The 22,927-nt window shown below is 40.7% G+C and overlaps 1 pseudogene; it reads left to right on the forward strand.

Moving 5' to 3' along the window:
- The window catches only part of LOC106488321 (potassium voltage-gated channel subfamily KQT member 1-like), a 542,964-nt pseudogene that overhangs the window by 98,327 nt on the left and 421,710 nt on the right, over positions 1-22,927 (forward strand).

A 22,927-nucleotide genomic window follows, 5' to 3' on the forward strand; every position in this document is an offset into this window, starting at 1 on the left:
TGTGTCAATTGTAGAGATAAATATCTTAGCCATAAACATTATTGCTCACTTGTCATACACTTCTGCAACAGCAATCAGAAATTGTATAAAGTACTAACTGTGCTGGTCTTCTAAATCTAATAATTTGAGTCTCAAAATTTTGGATTAAATTTATGTTTTATTTGTAGCAAAAAAGCTCAGTAGCTTCTCCTTTAAAAGTAAAATAATTTAACTAGAAGCTAGAAAAATATTCTAAAGAATTCTTAATGGAAGTTTTGTGTAAGAAAGTGGACGTGTAGCTTAAATAGTGAGTATTTACCCTAACCAAGCTTTAAAGTACATGGTTGAAGATCTTGTGGTTTTAACTTTCCAGAAAGTGTAATCAGTTGGTTTACAGCATTTCTAGAAAGTTCATCTTAAGAGTTTTCTTGTGCATGCTTATAGGCTGCTACAATCCAAATTCTGTAAATGCTCTGAGAATATCTGTTGTTCAAAGCTCTTATAGTATTGAATATACATAATAATGGCTACTTTGGGTGACTTGGTATAGGTGTAACTTAGACTTGTTACCAACAACAAATTACTACCTGACCTAAGATACCTTCATATTCAACATTTAGCAATTAAGTATTCAAAGCAAGCATGTAATTTGAAACAGAATGTGAACATTCACCCCAAAAATTTATTTCTTTTTCACCTGGAATGTACAAGGTAATAAAAAACAATTGAGAATTTTAGGTAGAAATAGTTTTGATTTAATTCAGTCAATTGCTAAGAATTTTTTCTTCTGAATTTGTGTTGAGTTTTAGGAAAAATACTGTAATTATTCCCTCTACTGATAAGATTTACTTTAATTTACATTATATTTCCAGACAATAGAGAATAAGCAGATTGGTAGCATGTTGTATTTCTTGAATTCATAATTAGCTGCTAGTGAATGGGAAATTGTTTTACAAGGCTTCAGCTGTGTGAAACAAAACTGTATTAGGCCAGCAAGTAATTATGTGCTATATTTCACTGTACTTGCAATAATTAGTTTTTGTGTTCTTGTGAGTCAAAACATTGACAACTATTCGGGTGATGTTTCCAATTTTACTGTTACTGCAATTTGTATGCTTTGAACATTAACAGTCATTAAAAATAAAAACATTTTCAGACTGGTTTATTTTCTTTAATAGCCACACTAAAACTGTACTTCCTACTTAAAATAAACATTTTTACTATAATGGCAGTTCTGAATCCCATAATGGAAAGTAACTATATTTATATTACATGATATGTTCCCTATGTGTAACTCTAAGAGTTTGTATGTGTTAAGAGCTCTACCTGCAGAGCTAACAAGCTGCCAAAATTACATTTCACTGGCTATTAATTGTTTCATTTTAAAGTCAAGTTCTTCTCGTCCTGTAAAAAGAAAATAATAATAAAAAAAGCAGTGGAGAAGGATCACTTTCAAAGCTATTTTTGTCTTATGTTTTCTCTGAATGTCCTTACTGTACCCTTTATTCTCCAGAATTACTGAACTAACAATCAAATACATGTTTTGCTTGCCTTGAAAAGTCAGATGCATTAGTACTGGTGATTTGAATTTAGTCACAGGCAGCTGATCTCTGAACCCATGCAAGCTGTAGATGACATCTCCAGCTCTGAAAACACGTGTTCAAAATATCTGTGGGCAGGGTGATTGCCTCAGATGAGCGAAAGAAACTTGACTGATATTTCAGCGAAGAGAAAATGAAATACCTGTCAAAGCTGAGAAGAGTCAGAACACTTTGCTGTAGAATATTGAGAAATGGTGTTTTCTCACTATCCTTTGAATGAGATTTGTCTTGATAGATCCTTTCCTAACGGTGTCCGTCTACAATTGTCCTCAACTGCTCATGGCAGTGTTTGTGTCTGATGTGTGCTGGCAAAGGAGCTCACTGCTGGCAATAGCTGTTGGCAGCTGATTCTGTGCTGTTTCAGCTCTCAAGCATTAATGGCAAATGTGAATGACTGGCAGAATTGGAGCTGCTCTCCAGTGTGCTGTGACTGTGCATTTTTGCCTGGTCGAGGTTTTTAATGCAAGACTGTGTGGTATTGAACTAGGAGGCCTGCAAAGAAGGATAAACAGAAGGAGAAGGGAAAGCTCCTTTCTGCAAACACTTTGGAGGGTCCTTATAGGAAATAAGCAACTTCACTGACTGAAGATCATGATTGAGGAATGTATTGTTGATCACGAGGTTGATTTTTGTCCAGAGAGTCTGAGCTGGAAATAGACGTGTTAAAAAGAATCAGTCTTGAGAGCAAATTTGTGCTAGGCAATGTCTGAGGGGGTGAGGCACCTGCTGCTTTCCATGAAGAAGCGTAACCTCAAGGGCTGAGATGTCCTTAAGATAAGTAGGCGCTTTGCATCTCTGCTGGAGAAAGGTTCTTTTTCCTACTGATGTCACTTACTGAAACAACCCTGCTGTCACAGTCCTGCTGTTGCTGCCTGCTGCCATGTGGCACAGTGAATAGCCAAGCTGTAGTCTCTGTGCAATTCACTCCTTGGATTTCTCTGGACACTCCCCACCACCACCTAACCAGGAAACTCCATTTTATGACTTCTTGGCCCAGTCTTAGCCCTTAATACTATCCATAACAACCAGATTCTTTTGAATGAGTTGAGATGCCTGCCCTTCTATCTTTAGAAACAGTTTTCATTAAAAAAAAAAAAAGTTACTTTTTGCAGGAAAAAGCCCCAAAGAGAAGAAGTGTTAAAACAAAGATGTCAACATTTGCTTTTATGTCTGCAAAAGAACCTAAGAAGGGTGATCTCACTGAGATATGTGAATATTTCCTGTATCTTAAATGGAGTCATCAAAAAAAATCTCCCATCTCTTGAGAGTGAGAAACCCTTTTAGTGTTCAATATAGCCCTTCTTTTTCCCAGAGTTCCTTGTCTTTTGGGTCTTCTGGTCAAAGCTAGTCCAGAAGATGGACTAGTTTTGTAGTAAGATGGAGAACAAAAGGCCTTAGAGGTAAATTTTGTTGTGACAAGTGGAGGCTCTAAGGGCTGGGTTACGCATAGCCGTGGAGGAAGGCATCAGACTGTCAGAGTTGTATGTACTCCTGAACTGCCATTCCCTTTCTCCTGAGAAAGGCAGGAGGTCACAAGGATGCATGCAGGTAGGTGGTTGGACCATGTACCTAGTCATACAGTAAATATTCATGTTACAGGCAAGCATGTGATATAACTAAATGATGGTGGAATGACTCCAGCTCACTTATAGCTAGCTGTATTTAGTACTATTTCAAAAAAATCTCTTCTGACATTTTTTTGGAGCAAATTTTAATCTTGCTATTCTGAAATGGAAATGAAAGCAGCTTCCTCCAACTTTCTATTTTGGGTCATTCCCACATGGAAAAATAAAAAGACTGCTGGGCAAAATATAGCCAGAAATCCAGAAGTTAAAACTGCTGTATTAGTAGCTCTTCCTTCTTGCTTTGCTCTATATTTTTGTGGTTTTAGTCTATCATTAATGCTTTTGTCATTTATAATAGCACAATCAGTAGACATTAAAAAAAAATCTAGTGAATTCATTTAGATTAAATTGGCATGGAAAATCCTTTCTTAGTGCTTTCAAAAGGGACTGAACAGGGCACAGTGGGAAGTAACAGCTCGCTATCTGACTGGGTAGAACAAGTGACTCTAACAGTGTATGCTTCTCTACTATGCTCCATTAATCTCTGGTTCTCTTCTGACAGGTCATATCTGAGCATGAGAAGGTACTTGAGCCTCCATGTGCAATTGGTACCTGGCCACTTTCTGAATCTATCAACAAACTTACTTGTCAATTAATGTCAAGCATGCACAGGCTTAGTGGTATGGACATTTGCTCACTATACAAATCATCTAGGCCAATATGTTTCATTTAAAAATAAAATAAAAGCACTGTTTTTGTACTGAATGTACTTTTGTAAAAGTAGCTTTACGTTTGATACGTAGAAAACAATTTTTATTGTTTTATTGTGTGAATATGTTGCATCCTTTTTGTTTGCTAGGTCTTACAAGGATGTTCAGGCAGTCAGGTAGGTTATAGCATCTTCATCTGCATTTGAAAGTGTTTTTTGTCGTTTTCCCTCTGCATGTTTTCTAGTGTTATGTGCCTTTGTGATTCTGAATTATGTGCTGGCACTCCTTTGCATCTCTGTGCTGTCCCACTAGGTATGTAACAAGTGATCATAGTTCAACAGAGTGGGGTAAGTCAGTACATAACTTGGCCTGCAGGCTTATCTAAACAAAAGAATGTACAACAAATAAATATAGCATTAGTGCATTTTGAGTGCTGAATGTTTTAAATCAGTTATGCAGGATGCTAGATGTTGAGGTTTGCACTTGCAGCAGAACACATTACTAAGTACAGCATTAACAGTGTATGGCATTTTTTTGCATATCACAGAATCATAGAATGGTTGAGGTTGGAAGGGACCTCTGGAGATCATCTAGTCCAACCCCCCTGCTCAAGCAGGGTCACCTAGAGCACATTATACAGGATCGCATCCAGGCGGGTTTTGAATATCTCCAGAGAAGGAGACTCCACAACCTCACTGGGCAACCTGTTCCAGTGCTCTGTCACCCTCACAGTCAAGAAGTGTTTCCTCATATTCAGATGGAACTGCCTGTGTTTCAGTTTGTGCCCGTTGCCTCGTGTCCTGTCGCTGGGCACCACTGAAAAGAGTCTGGCCCCATCCTATTGACACCCTCCCTTTAGATATTTGTATACACTGATAAGATCCCCTCTCAGTCTTCTCTTCTCCAGCCTAAACAGGCCCAGCTCTCTCAGCCTTTCCTCATAAGAGAAATGCTCCAGTCCCCTAATCATCTCTGTAGCCCTTCACTGGACTTGTTCCAGTAGTGCCACATCCCTCTTGTACTGCGGAGCCCAGAACTGGACACACTACTCCAGATGTGGCCTCAGCAGGGCTGAGTAGAGGGGGAGGATCACATCCCTCGACCTGCTGACAACACTCTTCCTGATGCACCCCCTCCCCCACCTCCCCCAGGATACCATTGGCCTTCTTGGCCACAAGGGCACATTGCTGCCTCATGGATAACTTGGTGTCCACCAGCACTCCCAGCTCCTTCTCCGCAGAGCTGCTCTCCAGCAGGTCAACCCCCAACCTGTACTGGTGCATGGGGTTATTCCTCCCCAGGTGCAGGACCCTGCACTTGCCTTTGTTGAACTTCATGAGGTTCCTCTCTGCCCACCTCTCCAGCCTGTCCAGGTCTCTCTGAATGGCAGCACAGCCCTCTGGGGTATCAGCCACTCCTCCCAGTTTTGTCTCATCAGCAAACTTGCCGAGGAGGCACTCTGTCCCTTCACCCAGGTCATTGATGAAGTTGTTGTACAAGACTGGACCCAGGACTGACCCCTGGCACGGCGACGCTAGCTACAGGCCTCTAACTAGACTCTCCACATCAGTGGAGCACAACCCTCTGAACTCTGCCAGCCAGCCAGTTCTCAAGCCACCTCACTGTCCACTCATCTAGCCCACACTTCCTGAGCTTGTCTATGAGGATGTTATGGAGACAGTGTCGAAAGCCTTGCTGAAGTCAAGGTAGACAACATCCACTGCTTTCCCCTCATCTACCCAGGCAGTCCTTCCGGCACAGAAGGCTATCAGACTGGTTAAGCATCATTTCTCCTTGGTGAAGCCATGCTGACCACTCCTGATCACCTTCTTGTCCTCCACAGGCTTAGAGATGGCCCCCAGGATGAGCTGCTCCATCACCTTTCCAGGGATGCAGGTGAGGCTGACTGGCCTGTAGTTCCCTGGGTGCTCCTTCTTGCCCTTTTTGAAGACTGGGGTGACGCTGGCTTTCTTCCAGTCCTCAGGCACCTCTCCTGTCCTCCATGACCTTTCAAAGATGATGGAGAGTGGCTTAGCAATAACATCCGCCAGCTCCCTCAGCACTCGTGGGTGAATCCCATCGGGGCCCATGGATTTGTGGGTGTCAGGTTTGCCTAAATGATCTCTAACCCCATCCTCCTCCACCAAGGGGAAGTCTTCCTTTCTCCAGACTTTCTCTCTTGCCTCCAGGGTCTGGTGTTCCTGAGGGCTGGCCTGAGCAGGAAAGACTGAAGCAAAGAAGGCATTCAGTAATTCTGCCTTCTCTGCATCTTTGTCACCAGGGCACCCACCCCATTCAGCAGCGGGCCCACATTTTCCCTAGTCTTCCTCTTGCTACTGATATATTTGAAGCCCTTCTTGTCCTTGACATCCCTTGCCAGATTTAATTCCAAATGGGCCTTAGCCTTCCTCGTCGCATCCTTGCATACTCTAACAACTCCTATATTCCTCCCAAGTGGCCTGTCCCCCTTTCTACTTTCTGTCTACTTCCTTCTTCTGGTTGAGTTTTGCCAGGAGCTCCTTGCTCGTCCACACAGGTCTCCTGCCCCCTTTGCTTGACTTCCTACTCATAGGGATGCTCTGATCTTGAGCTTGGAGGAAATGATGCTTGAATATTAACCAGCTCTCTTGGACCCCCCCCTTCCTTCTAGGGCCTTAACCCATTGGATTCCTCCAAGTAGGTCCCTGAAGAGGCCAAAGTGTTCTCTCCTGAAGTCAAGGGTTGCAATCCTACTTAGTGCCCTGCCTCCTCCTTGCAGCATCCTGAACTCCACCATCTCATGGTCACTGCAGCCAAGGCTGCCCCGACCTTCACGTCTTCCACCAGTCCTTCTTTGTTAGTACAAGGTCCAGCAGCACACCTCTCCTCCTTGGCTCCACCACCACCTGTGTCAGAAAGTTGTCACCAATGCTCTGCAGGAACCTCCGGGACTCTTTGTGCCTAGCTGTGTTGTCTCTCCAGCAGATATCGGGGTGGTTGAAGTCCCCCATGAGAACCAGGGCCTGGGATCATGAGGCTACTTCCAGCTGTCTGTAGAAGGCCTCCGCCACTTCCTCTTCCTGATCAGGTGGCCTGTAGTAAACACCTGCAACAGTGTCACCCATGCTAGCCTGCCCTTTAATCCTTACCCGTAAGCTCTCAACTTGCTCTTCATCCACCCCTAGGCAGGGCTCAATACGTTTCAGTTGCTCTCTCACATAGAGAGCAACTCCACCACCTTGCCTTCCTGGCCTGTCTTTCCTAAAAAGCATCCCTGACAGCACTCCAGTCATGTGAGCTATCCCACCATGTCTCTGTAATTGCAATGAGATCATGGCCCTGCGACCGCACACAGATCTCTAGTTCTTCCTGTTTATTCCCCATGCTGCATGCATTGGTGTACAGGCATTTCAGAGAGGTGACTGAGCACGCAGGTTTCCCAGGAGGGATACAAGAGGCTCCTCCATAGCCATGTCCCGTGCGCACTTCCCTGGCTGCATGCACCCACTGGAGGCATCCCGACTTGAGCCACGTTTTGCCAACTACCCTGTCACTCTAACTCTCCCCTTCCCCTGTCTTTCCTAGTTTAAAGCTCTCCTTATCAGGTTGGCCAACCTGTTGGCAAAGACACACGTGCCCCGCTTAGTGAGGTGGATCCCATCTCTCGCCATCAGTTGTCAATCTTCAAACAGGGTCCCGTGGTCGTAGAAACCAAAACCCTCTTGCCAACACCAGTGGCGCAACCAGCTGTTAACTTGGAAAGTCCGTCCCCTCCTCCTCACATCCATCCCTCTCACTGGCAGGACTGAGGAGAAAGTGACCTGGGCTCCCAGACCCTTCACCACCATCCCCAGAGCTCGGAAATCCTGTTTGATGGTTTCCAGTTTGCCCTTGGTGTCATCAGTGCCCACATGGAAGAGCAGCAGAGGGTAATAGTCTGATGAGTGGACAAGCCTTGGCAGTCTTTCCATGATATCTCATATTCAAGCCCCTGGCAGGCAACAAACCTCTCTAGACAGGAGGTCAGGTCAGCAGATAGGTGCCTCCGTCCCCTGCAGCAGGGAGTCACCCACAACAATCACTCGCCGCTTCTTCCGGATGCTCCCACATGGCACAGGGTCTGTTGTCCCAGTTGCTTCCCTTGCAGCCATGTCCAGCTCCTCCTTATCCTGGAGGGCACTAAACTTGTTCCTCAATTGCAAGTCTTCAGGAGGAGTAGGAGCCTTTCTCCTCCTATGAGGAGTGACCAGCTTCCAGCCACCTTCTACAGTGTTATGATGTACCGTTTCACACGGCACAGAGCCCTCCAGCAGCTCCACTGCTGTGGGGGCCTGAGACTCCTGGAGCTGTACAGTCTCCAAGAATACCCTGTCTGTCTCCTTCTCATCCTATTGGACGCTACGCAGCCTACTGACTTCCTCCCGTAACTCCCTTACTTGACGAAACAACTCGTCAACAGCAGCACACCTCCTGCAGGAGAGCTGACTGCCAGCCCAGGCCTCCCGGAGAGGCCCCAAGCACTCCCTGCAGCCTGAGACCTGTAGAGCTGCATCTGCTTTCAGAGGGTCTGTCTGGGTCCCAGCCTCTGACACAGCGACTCCAACGGCTACTGGGGAATGTGCTCTGTGGTGTGTCATGACCATACTTGAGGAAGCGTACACCGCAGGGATTGGAAACAAAGATGCCTTCTTACATTCTGCTGCACAAACTGCTGCCCTCTGGGAGCTGCACTCTAGGCCTGGCTCTTATATAGGCCTCTCCCTAGCACTGACTCACAGGGTGCTTGACTGCCCTAATCAAGGGCCACTGGGATCAAAGGCCCCAACTCCCTCTGGTCAGGGGCAACAGAGAGCTCGTTGGCTGCTCCTAGGTAGAGCTTCTCCCAGAAAAAGTTAAGGCCTCCTGCAGTTGTCCTTGCCTGGCTTCCCCTTTCCTGTTCACAGTAATCACCTTCTAGTTCCTCGGGAGTCCTCAGAAAGCCCCACAACTTTCAACAAGGTCCTCAAAAGTTCTAGTCAGAGCCCAAACACTGCTGCGCAAGCTGCTGCATCTGTTTGCTGCTTCTGTTAGCTGCGCTACTTAGCAATATGTTTGCAGCAAATGTGGACTTATTCTTGCTACTCAGCTTACTTCTTGAGTTGCTCTTTTATTTCTGTTCTGCTCTATAACTGCTGTTTGAATCAGTTTGGCCTGATTCTGCAGGTCTTCTGTGAGCAAAATTGAATTCAGGAGGAACATACAAAAACTGCAATATCAGTCGAATTGCTCATAACAGTAAATTTAGATGCTTAAAATTAGGTACCTAAAATGGCTTGTTTCTTAATGGTACTGAGCACCTGCAGCTCTGAGTTGTATATGGGACAATCTTCGTATGTTGGTATTTGCAGATGGTTTATGTTTGAGACGCTAGTATGGATTTTAAATCTATCTCTAAAATCAAATGCCCGGATTTGATCATTTTGATGGAAATGTCAATGAACTAAAATAAGAACAGCTATATGTTATTTAGTCTTGTACTGACTGAGCATTTCCTGATGCTTTGGTTCCACAATAATAATGAAGTAAAGCTCTCGTCTACAATTTTCATACAGAAGTTGTTATAGGTAAACGTGACAAATTGACAACCACTTGGGCCAGGTTGCATAAATCCCAATTTAATAGAATAATTGAGCAAGTCACAAGTAAGCAAAACAGCGCTGGGCGGCCGGGGAGTCTCCTGCTCCACCAACGGCGCGCGCAACCCCCCCCTCACAGTCTCCTTATATGCGATTCCAGTTCCGGGTATACATGGCACTTCCTGTAAACTCTACGGTTGCGCCGGCTGTTGCTAGGGGGTCTTCTTCAGCCCTCTGGTGGTCGTGGGGATGAAGGCTGGAGTCTTCCTCTGCATTGTGTGCCATATTAGGCTATCTAAACTAACATTGCCGCTTTGCTTGCTCAACTCAATTTTCTCAGGCGGGGTACATGCCCCCCACCACAGGCTGTAGGATGTTCCCACAGATGTTCCCAAGGCTGTTTCTCGCTGATGTAACAAATTAGCACATACCACAATACAAGATATTCCCAAGGCTGTTTCTCACTTTGATGCAACAAATTAGCACATATCACAGAAGTGATTCAGTCTATGCCAGTAACATGTTTTGCCTGATTCTTCCAATGTGACTGCTCAGTTGAGCTTGAACACCATTTGGCTGCTGAGACATAATAGCGAACTGAAGACTTTTTTCTTTCTTTTTTTTTTTCCTCTTTGAGCCCAGTGTTATTAGAGGGAATGCTTTAACAGGATAACTTCTGATTTGAAAGCCAGTAAGCAGTTAACTGGCAATGGCAGCATTTAGGTTAGATTGATCCAACCTACCTTATACATAGAAGCAAGGTATGTGCATTTAATAGCTTAATGCACGTGTCTGAGACTGGGTTGACAGAGTCACTTTTCAGAGATTTCCCTTTTTCTCTCTCTCTCTCTCTAGACTGTAAAGAAAGCAGAAGTTCCTGGTTTAGTGTTGTAGAGTGTGAATGAACATAAATTAAGAGCTTTTTTTTCCAACCTCCCTACCCCCACCCCCTGTCATTTCACCCACAAAGTATTCTGTGCAGGCACATTCTTTTAAATTGATGATTGCTGTGGGAATAAATCAATCAAACAATGAAATGCATTGTTGAAGAGTGCAAAGCTGATTTCTTTTCAAAAGCCTGTGGGATTTAGGAACTTAAACCTTATTGAACGTTTGTGTCATATCAGAAAATTGGTCTTGGGTACCTTTAAAAAAATATCACTTGGTCTCATTGTAAAGAAACTGGTAAACTTGCTTTGTTTCCCATTGTTGAACATGTAGTCTGATCCACAGATAAAGTTAGTTCTTTACTTTATATTTCATTTGAATTGAGTTCCAAAGAAAAGTTTTATTAAAGCCTATAAAGTGGACTAGTTGTCGTAATAATTTTGACAATGTGCCAGATCCAACTGAATTCAATGAACAGAAAAACTGTGGATGTGGGGAGTTGTGTGGGTTTTCTTTGTTTTGTTTTTTAATCTGTCAGTGGTTTAGGACATATGGAAAGAAACTGCATTTTATTTCCATTACAGCTGTGTAAATGTAAATCAAAAAGCTAGTTATGGATTGCTGCTAAAGCCTACTGTTTATGTTGTTGGTTCTTACTGTTCTTATAAGTTCTTGCTAAGTATATAACAGTGGCAAAAATACATCACATGGTATAAAATACTATCTTGTTACTTTTCTTTTTCACACCTAACTTCATTTCAGAGTTATTTCATATAGAATAGCTTTTTGAGCACAAATATAAAGCCTTTTTCCTAAGAAAAAAAGAAAAAGGGAAGTTGCTAAAAGTAATTTAAAAATAAAAGCAGCATTGAAGGAATAGATTGGAATTTACTTTTGGTCTCTTAAGTCCCTTTTTGACAATGTTCTTTTTAAAAACAAACAAACAAAACCCCAAATGACCATAACCCCCCCACCCTTTCTTTCATCTAATAGAGAAAGAGACCTTATCCTCACCACTGCTCTCTGAATGTTAATCTTTTTACCGCTTTGGTTGAACACTGGTTTAGCTTACCCTTTGCTTCCCATCTGCAGACTTTCAGCAAGTATAATATTCCATGAGAATAGCATGAATTATCTTTAAATTTTCTTTGCTTTTTTTTGGTGAATATGAAAAAACCCTCCTGATAGACAATCAATAAGTTGGAGGGTTTTGCAGTAGGTGAATTGATGATAGAGCAGGTTTCTGAAGAGACCTGCCTTTCTCCCCATCTCCCTGTACCCCATACTTATCTGAAAACAGAATAGTGCAAAGTCTTCGTGGTTATTTTATCCTGGTTATAAGTGGGCATTGTTGCTTACTTAAGGATGACCATGGCTCTGGGTCACATTTGGGTGTTTATTTTATTTATTCACCATTTTAGAAATTGACACTAAAGAGAAAAATACAGAGGTTTATGAAATTTAGGTTTCCTTTGGCTGTTTCATTTTCTGAGTTGTTGTTTTGTTTCATGGGAGTCCTATGTTTATGGCATTCAGTGGTGCACTAGGTGCCAGTCTGTATTTTCTGCTTCCTGTTCATGCTCAGAAGATGCTATAAGTTCTTTAACTGAACAGGAACAGCTTCTTCATCTTGTCAGTAGCCCTTGGAAAGGGCTTCTCTTCTCTTTCCTCCATACTTTCCTGCCTCCCCTCCCTGCTCTTCTGTAGCACCAACAAAAATTAGGTGTTTGTATCCATAAAGCCAGTGCACAAAATGAAAGTTTATTAAAATTAATGTAGGGAAGGAAGATATAGTTGCTCCGGCTTGAGCTGCAGCTGTTAAAAACTTACCATATGTAATAGCTGGATCTTACAACTTCAGATTTTATTCCTGGAAAGCATCGCTGCCATGCGTGAATGTGTTTTAATGTTTGACATTTCTTCAGAATGAAAGCATGATTGTGAATGATTATTATGGGTTACTTCATTGCTCATAAGCTCAAGGCTTCTTGACACTCAAAAATATTTTGATTGCTCTTTGTGTGACTTTTTGGGATCTTGATTTATGACTGAACATTTCTGTTGAAGCAAATGTTGGAAGTTCACTCAGTGCAAATGACAGTTACCTCAGAAAATGAGTTGCTTCAAAAAAGGGTTTTCGACAAGACAGCTGCTCACAACTGACAGTCGCCTTAAAGACAGAAAAATATTTAGAGCAAAGGGCACGACACTTGTGTTTACTATTGACATTAATGTGTGGAATTGTGGACAGGAAAACATTGAAGTATTAAAGGGTTAATATTTTAAAGTAGGGGGTCACACAGAACTTAATGAATGGTAAAAGCATAGAGGGACTTAGCAGTAAATAGATTTTATTAGGGTTACAAGAATAAAATCTGAATTGCCTTGTGGTGGCTTAATACTTCATGAACCACTAACCTGAACTGAATCCAATGCGAGTCAGGTGTCTCTGAGAGGGAACAATGACCAGTGTCCGAGGAGTAAGAAATCTTATAATATCATCACCCAAATGTTATGAGCCTCAGACCTGTGCTTTCCACTTGAGACTGGTGCTCAAGGACAGCACTTCTAGGAGAAGATCTTCTTTCTGTTAATATCTGTGTATGCTAATGGCAGGTTTTTGAGATAAATCTAGTCTGTAGCCAAACTGGCAAAAATAGTTGCAAAGTTTGCAAAAATAGCAAAGTCTTCACCAAATAAGAAAATTTGCATGCTTTCCCCCTACATAAAGAGGAAACAGAAGCTTGGCATGCCTGTGTGGGTAACCAAGTGCCAGCTGAGGCTGTTAAGCACAGGATTATATTCTCCGTGTTTCTGCAAGGCCTGCAGTCAGTGAAACAGGGCTTCCTCACACACCTGGGGGTAACACAAATGGGAATAATGAGAAGGTGAGTTTCACAGTAGCTGTAATATCTATCCTATGTTATAAATGAGGTAAAATCCACAATTTAACTGGGTCCTACCATTGCCTTTTCAGCTGTCTAATGAGTAATAGGAGTTAGTAGGAACAAAAATGTCTTCTTCTTAATTTGCTTATGCCTTACATGGGCATATAGTGACTTAACTCTGCCTTTGGCAGACTCTTTCAAGTTCTGCTAGGTTTCTTAGAGGAGAAATCCTTACTGAAGTTGAAGCCAAAACCTCTCCCAGTCTAAGTTTGCAGATGTGATCATGGGTGATGTTACCTCTCTGGAGACTGAAGAAGCTTATTCCTAAATCCTTCTGTGGTTCCCAAAGATATTTGAAATATTAAATCATTTTTTTGTCTTAAGACTGTGTCCAAAGATAAGACTACGTACTCTTTTATAGAAAAATATCGCAAATGCAAAACTGACAGGTCTCACAATGTAAATGTGCTCCTCTGGAGCAACCAAAACATTTCAGTAATGCTGGAAGGGTATAGAAGTTCATGTTTCCGGTTTCAGAAAGCCTTGCTTTTCCCTGGAAACGTAGTTTAGAGTAATTACGATTAAATGCAGCAGATGTAAATCAAATAGTTTTGTAATTTTCAGTCCTTCAGCAGTGTTCGGTTGTGCCATTTTAGTTATATTCTATTGACTTCGTTTTCACTCTTTGTCATATATGCTATAGCTCTTCCAACAGTAAGCTCTGATGCTGAATGCTTTAGAGTTTAGCTTGAATGTAGTCCAGCTAAAGTGGTGCCGTAGAACTAACTTGGGACTTCAGTAATTTAATTTTCTAGGAAGCAATCTTTCTCATTTCTGTTGTGTGTTTTTTTTTTCTCTCTTCCCCATCACAGTGTATGCAGGAAAGTGACGCTACTTAGTCTTTTATTTGTTTTAATTATGGCACTTATTTTCAGTGATTCCACCCTCCAGAAACATTTATCTTTTTTTCCCCCCTTGAATTGTATATGCATCATCTTATGCGTTTTCCAAGTTAGACTTTTCCAGCAGAGCCTTCAAGAATGATCAAAATTAAAATAGAATAGAGAACATTATTAGAAAATGTTAGGATCGTTAGTAGTCATGACAAATTTGTTATTTCAGATCACAGCAATTTAAGCTAGTTTTACTTCATGATTTTTGAATCAAATACAGTAAAGACTTTTTAATGGAGCAATTGTTTGTGAATATCGATGCAACTGAACTCAGAAGGACACACATACATTATACTGGAAGAAGTCAGCTCCGTACTTGATAGAAATGGGCACCAGAGTAGGTGCAGAACAGGTGAAACAAAAGTATTTTTCATCAGTTACTGGGCTAGCTGCACTTCTGCCTGTTTTGCAGTCTGAGTGAACTCCTTCATATGGTGGCCATTGCCTGCCTTCCTAGTCTGTAGTGAAATTTCTAGAAACAATGAATTCCTGCTTACACTGGGGGAAACCCTCAAGAAGAAAAGCCTGTGTGTTTGGCCTTTACATACGAATACATATTTTTGTATGGAATATATGTTATAAGCATCAATTTCACTGATTCTGACAAAAAAGAAAGCTATGTCCCATATTAGAACCTCTTCTTTAATCTACTGCAGAATATTACAGGCAAGGGAAAACAATTACATATGTTGCCTTCCTAATGTATTATGACTTCTTTGAATAATTTGTGCAGTAAAAAGACGTGTGGAAGGGAACCCTCATGAAATGTCATGGGCCAACAGTTTCATCGATGACATTGACCTTGTATCAGAAGAGTCACCACTGCCAGCTGTATCTGATGTGGCACAGTAAGTGGAATAATAGATTTTACTCAATAATATAAATGTCTGTTAATGGTGAGGAAGACTCATCACTGAATAAAACTAATATTCTTTGGCTACACCTGAAGCTATTACAAGCTTGATCTTATGCAATTGTATGTGAATATTACTATAGGCTTGAAGTCGGGTTTTTAAGTTCAACGGAGGTCGTCTGCCATTTGGAAAGAGAATTGCTCTGTGATGAGTGGCTTGCAATTTTGATATGTATGTCCTGTTTTACATTTTATGGCAGATAAAACGGTTCCTGAGATTGCATTTCACAGGTAGATTTATACTTTGCAAAGTTCTGAATCAGTTAGATATTTAAAGATCTCCTAATAAGTGTAATATTGAATGAAATGTTCATGTATAAATACAGAAAGGCTACACTAAGTGTAATGTTTTGACAAAGAAGAAATTATTGTAAGGAAATGATACGCCAAAAATTTGAAAGTAGAATTATTAAAGAGGTACTGTTGGTGTCTATATTGGTAAGAACAGAACATCCACATTATTGTGACTTGACCGCAGTTGTTGAAAGATCTCTCATGTTGTTTGTCTTGAGTTTAGCAAATGCTTATGATGGTACTCCTTGAAAGAAGTGTGTTATGCATGCAGGACGCCTCTATATTATTGTCTTTTGGTAGGGTCTTGAGTAGCATCGATACTTCTGTCCTATAATGTACAATTTCAGTGCTGGGGTTAGAGACTCTAGAGTAAATTTCAAATGTGAAGCAGAGTATTAGAAGATGTAGCAAGGACCGGATGGAGCAGAGCATCCAGATATCATCCTAAGGTTTTATCTTACATGCATAAACTGACACAAATAACACTGGTGAATAAAACTCATGGGTGAGCAGTGGTGTATGGCCTAACAGCACAGTACAACTGATACAAGCCCATGAATGTCTAACTAGTGGTTTGGATGTTATGTTAATGTCAGTAAAAAGCTTGACTGTGTTCACACTTGCAAAAGAAAGTATGGAATTTTTGTTGGGAAAACTCTTTGGGAAATATTTAGGTATAATATTGCTTTTTAAAAATTGAAATAAGCTTTGACTGACTTCTCTTAGATATGACATTGGAAAAGACTTTGTGTATGAGATTTTTTTTCTAGTAATGGGAAAAGAACTTAGAAGGCAAAATCTTGTGTGTTAGATTCACAGATCTCTATTTCACCTATCACTGGGCTAACAATAATTTGATGGGTACTCAACTGCAGGAAAATGTTCATGCTATATCAGTGCAAGGTTACCTAAAAGAATAATAAGAAATATATGTTCAACGTGTTTGTCAATCTAACAGAATATACAGCATACTAAAATTCTTAAAAATGCAGGACAAAGAAAAGAATATTATACACTAAACTTGCATGCCTTTTGTTTTGTTTGGTTCTTACTGTGTATTAAGAAACTGGCACACAGATTTACAGAAAACTGGAGTTTTGCTCAGAATAATGTGATTTCCTGATTTATTTATTTTTCTCCAACTATTCCATGTTAGCTCATCAGGGTGAATGTATGATGAAAGCTCTCTACACATGAATGTGAGTGGAGTTCACTCCGTGATAGATTTGTCATCAAGCTAAAATTCATTGGATTTGTTTCTGGTTTGGGAAAGGCCGAAGGGCTTTTCACTGGGAAAAATGGCCAGAACAATTAATACAGCGTGCAGCAGGCTTCCAAGGGGACTTTGGAGGAAAGAGGCAGTTAGGAGCAAACTGTGTGTAGACAAATTATCTTGGTGGGCTACATACAGCCAACATAAACTGGTCAGTGCATGACAGTGCACACGGGAGAGAAAATTGGATTTGTGGCCTTTTATTTTCTTCTCAGAAGCTGCAGATGGATCTAAAGGAATCACTGAAATTTGTATTTCCTGGAGGAAAAAACAGATTTAAAAGACCCTTGAAGTTCTTTTAGGATATCTGCACAGGGGTAGAAATGTCAAGAGCTGATATCAGGGGTTTGTGACAATTCAACTCTTTTCACTTCTGCCAGTGTATTGGGGGGCCCCAGTAAAATCACAGCTATGTTGGAAGATATTTCAGGAAGACAAAAAGAATATTTTCATATAGGAATCTTTCAAAACCACTATTACGAGCGATGAATTTTCCAGTTGCAACAGATTTCTGAAATTATGCTGCTTGTCTTCAGTCAGGGAAAAATATAGATAATGCTCTTCAGAATGAATTTGAAAGTAAAGCTGTTTCAATCTGTAGTGTGGCTGCTTTTTATGTTTTCTTTCTCTTTATATGCTTATCTTCTGCCAGGTAACTCACGCAGATGATACATGTGTTAAATGAACAGTAATTATAATGTGCTTTTATACAGGATATCCTTGTGCTTGTAATTTCCTAAGATAGTATACTTTGGACCTTTCTTCAAATCGAAGAATTATAAACTGTTCTATTTAAATTGAGCTTTATTTATTTATTTATTTTTTGCTAGTACAGCAAAGGTTGTGCATTTGGACAGAAACAGGCATAATATTTCTACTGTTTAGTACATGAAAACTGGTGTTATTGTATGTTATTCTGTATAATGCACCTTGCAAACTGTACTTGCAGTTCCAGGTCTTATTAGAGTTTAAAAGTATTTCTCTCTTGGGTGGAAAATATGAAAAGGAATAGTAGAAGGCTGATGAAATATACACATGAAAAAATGAAAAATATGCACAGTGTTTGAAGTTATATGTTACAATGTTTAAAATAATATATTATTAATTTTTTTTGATGTGAATGTCAGGTGCATATAAATGGAACATACATATTGCTAAAATAATTATTAAATTCTAAGATGTACTACATATGTATATAAAAATTTTAACTTCTGAATATTTGTAATAAACTTTGAATGTACAGAAAACATAAGGATAAAAAAGTTATAGATGTACTATAAAGCTCTTTAGGTACTGCATAAAAACAAAGCCAAGAATGCATTAATTTAAGCAATGTCCTGATTGCTGAGTAGAAATGCAGCATTTCATTATTCAAATGGTGAACTTCATTGGACAAATACAGAACAAACCTACTTATGGATCTTATTTTAAACTGCCATTTCTAATACAAACATTAAGACAATTTTAACACTGTATTTTTGTGATTTGCATGGGTCTTCTAATTGGAATATTAGATATACTTAATGTGCTTATTTGTCTTGTCTTTTAGAAGAAATATAAACAGGTAAGCATTCATACATGTTGTAGTGTGCCTTGGAAATTGTGATGGGGAAAGCTTTTTTTGTGTTTCTATTAAAAGCTCCACTTTTATTCTGCTTGTTTACCTGATTGGAATGAACAGTTATTCCTGTTTGCTCACCTGGGGACATTGTTTCATGTTCTGGCATTAAGTAGTGGCTTTATCTGTTGTTATATGTTTGTTTGTTTGTTTGTAATGAACTATGTAATGGAATTGGATTTAACTCATTCAGGAATTACACACATTTGATAAGCGAGACAAATCCTGATTCAAGAGTCACGGTGCGGTCAATGAATTAGACAAAAATTCTTCTGAGAGTACAGTTCAGCCAAAGGTGTACAAGTAGTGAACCTTCTCCATTTGCAAAGTACGTGGAAATATGGCTTTCACATAACAGTTAATGGTAATATGCTATGATGATGACAATCTCACATGAGGAACATCTTTGTGAAGTCAAGCGTGACTTTGTCAAGCTGCCAAATGCCAAAGTTTTCCTTGCCTTCAACAAGCATATGAGTTACAAGATCAAGCTCACAGTAAGTCTTTATTTCAAAGCCTGTAACTGGTTGTTTTTTTAAACTTTGCTGGCATATTGATTATTAAACATGAAATGTCAGGCCTACAGTTGTAAGGTTTGTTTTTTTCTGTAACACAAACAGCATATTCTTTTGAAATCCTCTGTGCTACACAGACGACGGGAGAGATGTTCACTAATTACAGTAACCTTTACCTTTGGCGGCAGTCTGATGGCAGTTTGGTGGCAGACTTGTGCAAAATGGTTGTGTGGGAAGGCAGATTTTGTCCCAGGAGAACAGTTGCTGCACTCGAGCCCAACTACCTTGGACAAACCTCTGTTGCATCAACCTGCCCATGTGCATTAGCTCTGATAGTAACTACAGTGGTTACTCCGTAAAATGTGTCAGGCTGGTCAGAAGCTGTTGATATCACTATCTGAGAATGTGTCTTGAGTGAAAGCAACCCAGTTCAGGGGGCTGCAGCACTGCCCAGGTTTCAGTGGTTAATACTTCTAATATTGAATTTCTATTATTGGTGATCCATGCAAGCTTAGAGGAAGTATGTTCTCATGGTAGAAAAGGGAAGATGTCAATAAAAAAACCCAAACAACTAGCAAATTTGCAAATTGAGCTCAAGTGTAGCATAGCTTTCTGTACAAATATAGCTGCTTTGGATAGTTGGCATGACATTTCAGTTTCCAGAGATCCAGGTGAAACTGTGGAAAAATGCAGCCTCCCTGAGCTAGGGAACAAAGGCATCATATTTCATATGTAATTCTGTTGCTGTCTGAAGCTCTTGCTGAATATCTCAGGCCAAGTTTCTCAGGGGTAAAAATCTCTTGTAGTTGTTGACCTCAGTGAAGCTACATTGATTTATATTGGCTGAGTTGTCCAAAGCTGAAATAATGAGACTGCTAGATTTTAACACATTTATTTCATCATAAGTACTGTCAGACTTGATTAATTTGAAACAGGTGATGAGTGGTAGGGTTTTCTGTTTTTAACAATAAGTGCCAAGACTACCTTATCATATATGATGTACTTACCCAATTTTCAAATTCTGTTGAACAATTAGAAGATGACTCCATCAATGAATAGAGAGACTGTAAAATGATGTTTTGTTTGTGCTATGAAAGCTACAAAAAGCCAGAGATTATATTTGACCAGTTACAGCACATTTGCTTGGTCATTAGGAGTAATCTTCTACATATATGGTAACAGTATCAAGATTAAATCACATGTTTAGAGCAAGTTCTTAGATCTAAATCTTAAGTACGTTATTTTTAGAGGTAAAACTTTTTTTTCTCACTTTTATCTTCTCGCTAATATTGGCACTTTCTTTATATCACCTGATTTTTTTTTTCAGAAGTTGTAAAATCAAACAATTTAAAGATGGATTTTTTCATTCAACTTAACTCAGTGCCTCAGTATAATGTATGGTACCACTTCTTTCTCCATGATGTTTTATCTTGAAGTCTCTCCTTCTTCCTAATTTCCTACTGTATGCACATAGATGTTCTGACAGAAGGCCAGAGGGCCTGGTGTAGAATCGGGCACGCAATGTGCCTTAAAGCCTGGGCTGCTTGTAAAATCAGAATACATGGCAAATTCCTGTATCTTTGTAACAGGTTGCTGCTAAGGAAAGAGGTAAGAGATTACTCTGAATGGCACTGATTAAGCAAGTGTCAAGCTGTGGTGTCTGTTTTTTTTGTTAAGTCTTACTTGTCCCCTGTCCAGCTTCAGCAAGGCTGTTTTATCTATCTGATGCAGCCTACCATATGTATTACGATGTCCTCTGAGGAAAGAGCTCATGTCATTCTGGCCTGTAAGATGAGTAGGAAGATAAGGTTGCCGATCCTTGATCTCTGTTCATATGCAACACAAATGCAAACAAAACCTCTCAAAGTACATGTAAATTTGGTATGTGACAAAAAGGAAGAAAGGAGGAGAAACGCACATTCCAAATGAGAGCAGGAGCCAAACAATAATGGATCTTTAATGCTTCATCCTAATTGGAACATTTAAGATCAGCCTCTCCCAAAAGCTTGTTTAAACTGGAATTACAGCTGAGATGTGCTTTACCTGTGTTAAGTGATGCAGCCTTTGAGGATGGATATGGAGCTTGACTGAAATGCAAGACAGTCAAATACAAGTCCTATTGACTTTCACTAAAAGGTATTCTTGGACTATCTAAACCCCTCTTGAGGAAGAAAAAGACAAACAGAAGTTAAAATGATGGGCATGAACAAGCAGCTTGCTGAGGTCCTGTGTAGGTTGTAACAGACATTTGTATGCACTTGAATGCTGTAGCAGGGAGGATCTTGGAAGGGAGGGAGCTGCTTACCGGGAATGGCAACGGTGTTGGAGAGGAGTGGAGATGTCCTTCTATCCCTTAGTCTCACAGGACTAGTGAAGTCTCATAAGTTACCTCTGCATAAGGAAGCTGGAGGTGACCACAGCCTGCGACAGCTAAGAACTTATTTGGCTGGAAAGGAACCCTCTCCAAAAGGACAGAGCTGAAACACGATACAGAAGACTACTGCTACCAACACAAAGCCCATAGGGAGACTTGTGATGCTAGCTGTGGACTTGCAGTGATTGCTGGTGTGGAAGCTGCTGAGCTATCCTATTTCAGACAGCCTCTGCTTGCTCCTTTGCTTGTTCTTTTCATTTTCTTTGGTATGCTCTTGTCTCTTCAGAAGACCTATATCTGTTGGACCTCAATTGCATGTTTCAAACTGCAATAACTGAGAGGAAGTAGAGTGTATTAGTTTGTGCACCCTGCCACTAAATGGAGTTGTCACATGCAACAAACCCAGTGCCTGTTGGTCATCCAAGAGGAACTGATACTCTGAAAAGGAAGGAGCAAAGATTTTGCTGCCTTGAAACATTTTGGGTCATTTATCAAGGAGCTATGGACCAAAAAATGGTCCAGGAAAACAGTGCACATCTTCTGTGAGGGAGAGCACCCACTACAGGTGATCTGCATCTATCAGTGTTCTCATACTGAGGCTGTGCAAATACTATCTGTCTTTCCTGATCCTCCCTGGCTGCATTGGAGCTTTGCATGGGTATAGGAGACCACTGAACACAGCTTTATATAAGGCTTTTTTTTTTTCTCTCCAGCTGGCCCTATTGTTAGGCAGACTGTGATGACAGCAACACCTGGCCATGAAAATATGAAAATATTTTCTATCATGCACCAGAGTTAACCTTCCAGCAGGAAAGAGAGAATTTGGCCAATAGGCTGCATTGAAAGATTACGCCAACCTGGTCCCAGATAGCACAGTCTCAGGAAAAATATCCACAGCCCCAGCTTTAAAAGCAGACATCCTGTTTTTATTTTTCAGAGTTCTGTAGTTTAAAACTGTGGTGTTTAAAGCTCTTTACAGTGTAAGAAAAAGCAAGATTTAGAAATTCTGTATGTCAGCATGGTTAAGCAACTGTGGTTGGATATGCATTTTGTAGCTCACTAAGGTCATGTAAAGGTAAAGTCAGTTGGTCTCTTAGCAGAAAGCAGCATAATGCTGCAGTTCAGCAGTCATCACATCAACTCTCTTGGGAGGAAGCCTTTAGAAGGTGAGATCCACATACAATGACCATTGTCAGTGGTAATTGCTGTCAGCTGAACAGCTGTAGTAACAACTCTTTAGTTGGAACAGGCTGCCAGGGAAGTGATAGCTACACCTTTTCCCCACAGGAAAGTGGGGTCTTAATTACTTTTCGTGGGTGAGAGTAAGACCGACTGTTGCTTGTCTTTGAGGCCCTGTCCACAACAGAGTTGCATCATGTTAGGGAACGGTGTTTAATACAATTCTAGCTAAAACATTCTCTGCAAAAGCTTAGAAGGGATTTCTGCTACAGATTGGCTGCTTTCATATGACCTAATCAGTGTGTAACATGACTGTGCACATGGTTTACTATTTCACTTTGAATTCTTAAAATGGTGCGATAAAAGCATAGGTTGAGATCTGAAGATGGAAGCAACCAGATATCCACTGCTCCCTCCTCAGTTGTTTTCTGTTAAACTCATAGCATCAAAAACAGCTCTTGGTTTGTATGAGAGAGATCTTATCTGCAAAACGATTAGCAGAACAACTCAGCTTTAGGATGTGGCTATTGCACAATCAGAGGGAATCTCTGCTTAAAAAAAGAAAGAAAAGAGAGGAAATTGC

Source organism: Apteryx mantelli, chromosome 1, assembly GCF_036417845.1.
Source record: "Apteryx mantelli isolate bAptMan1 chromosome 1, bAptMan1.hap1, whole genome shotgun sequence".
NCBI lineage: Eukaryota > Metazoa > Chordata > Aves > Apterygiformes > Apterygidae > Apteryx > Apteryx mantelli.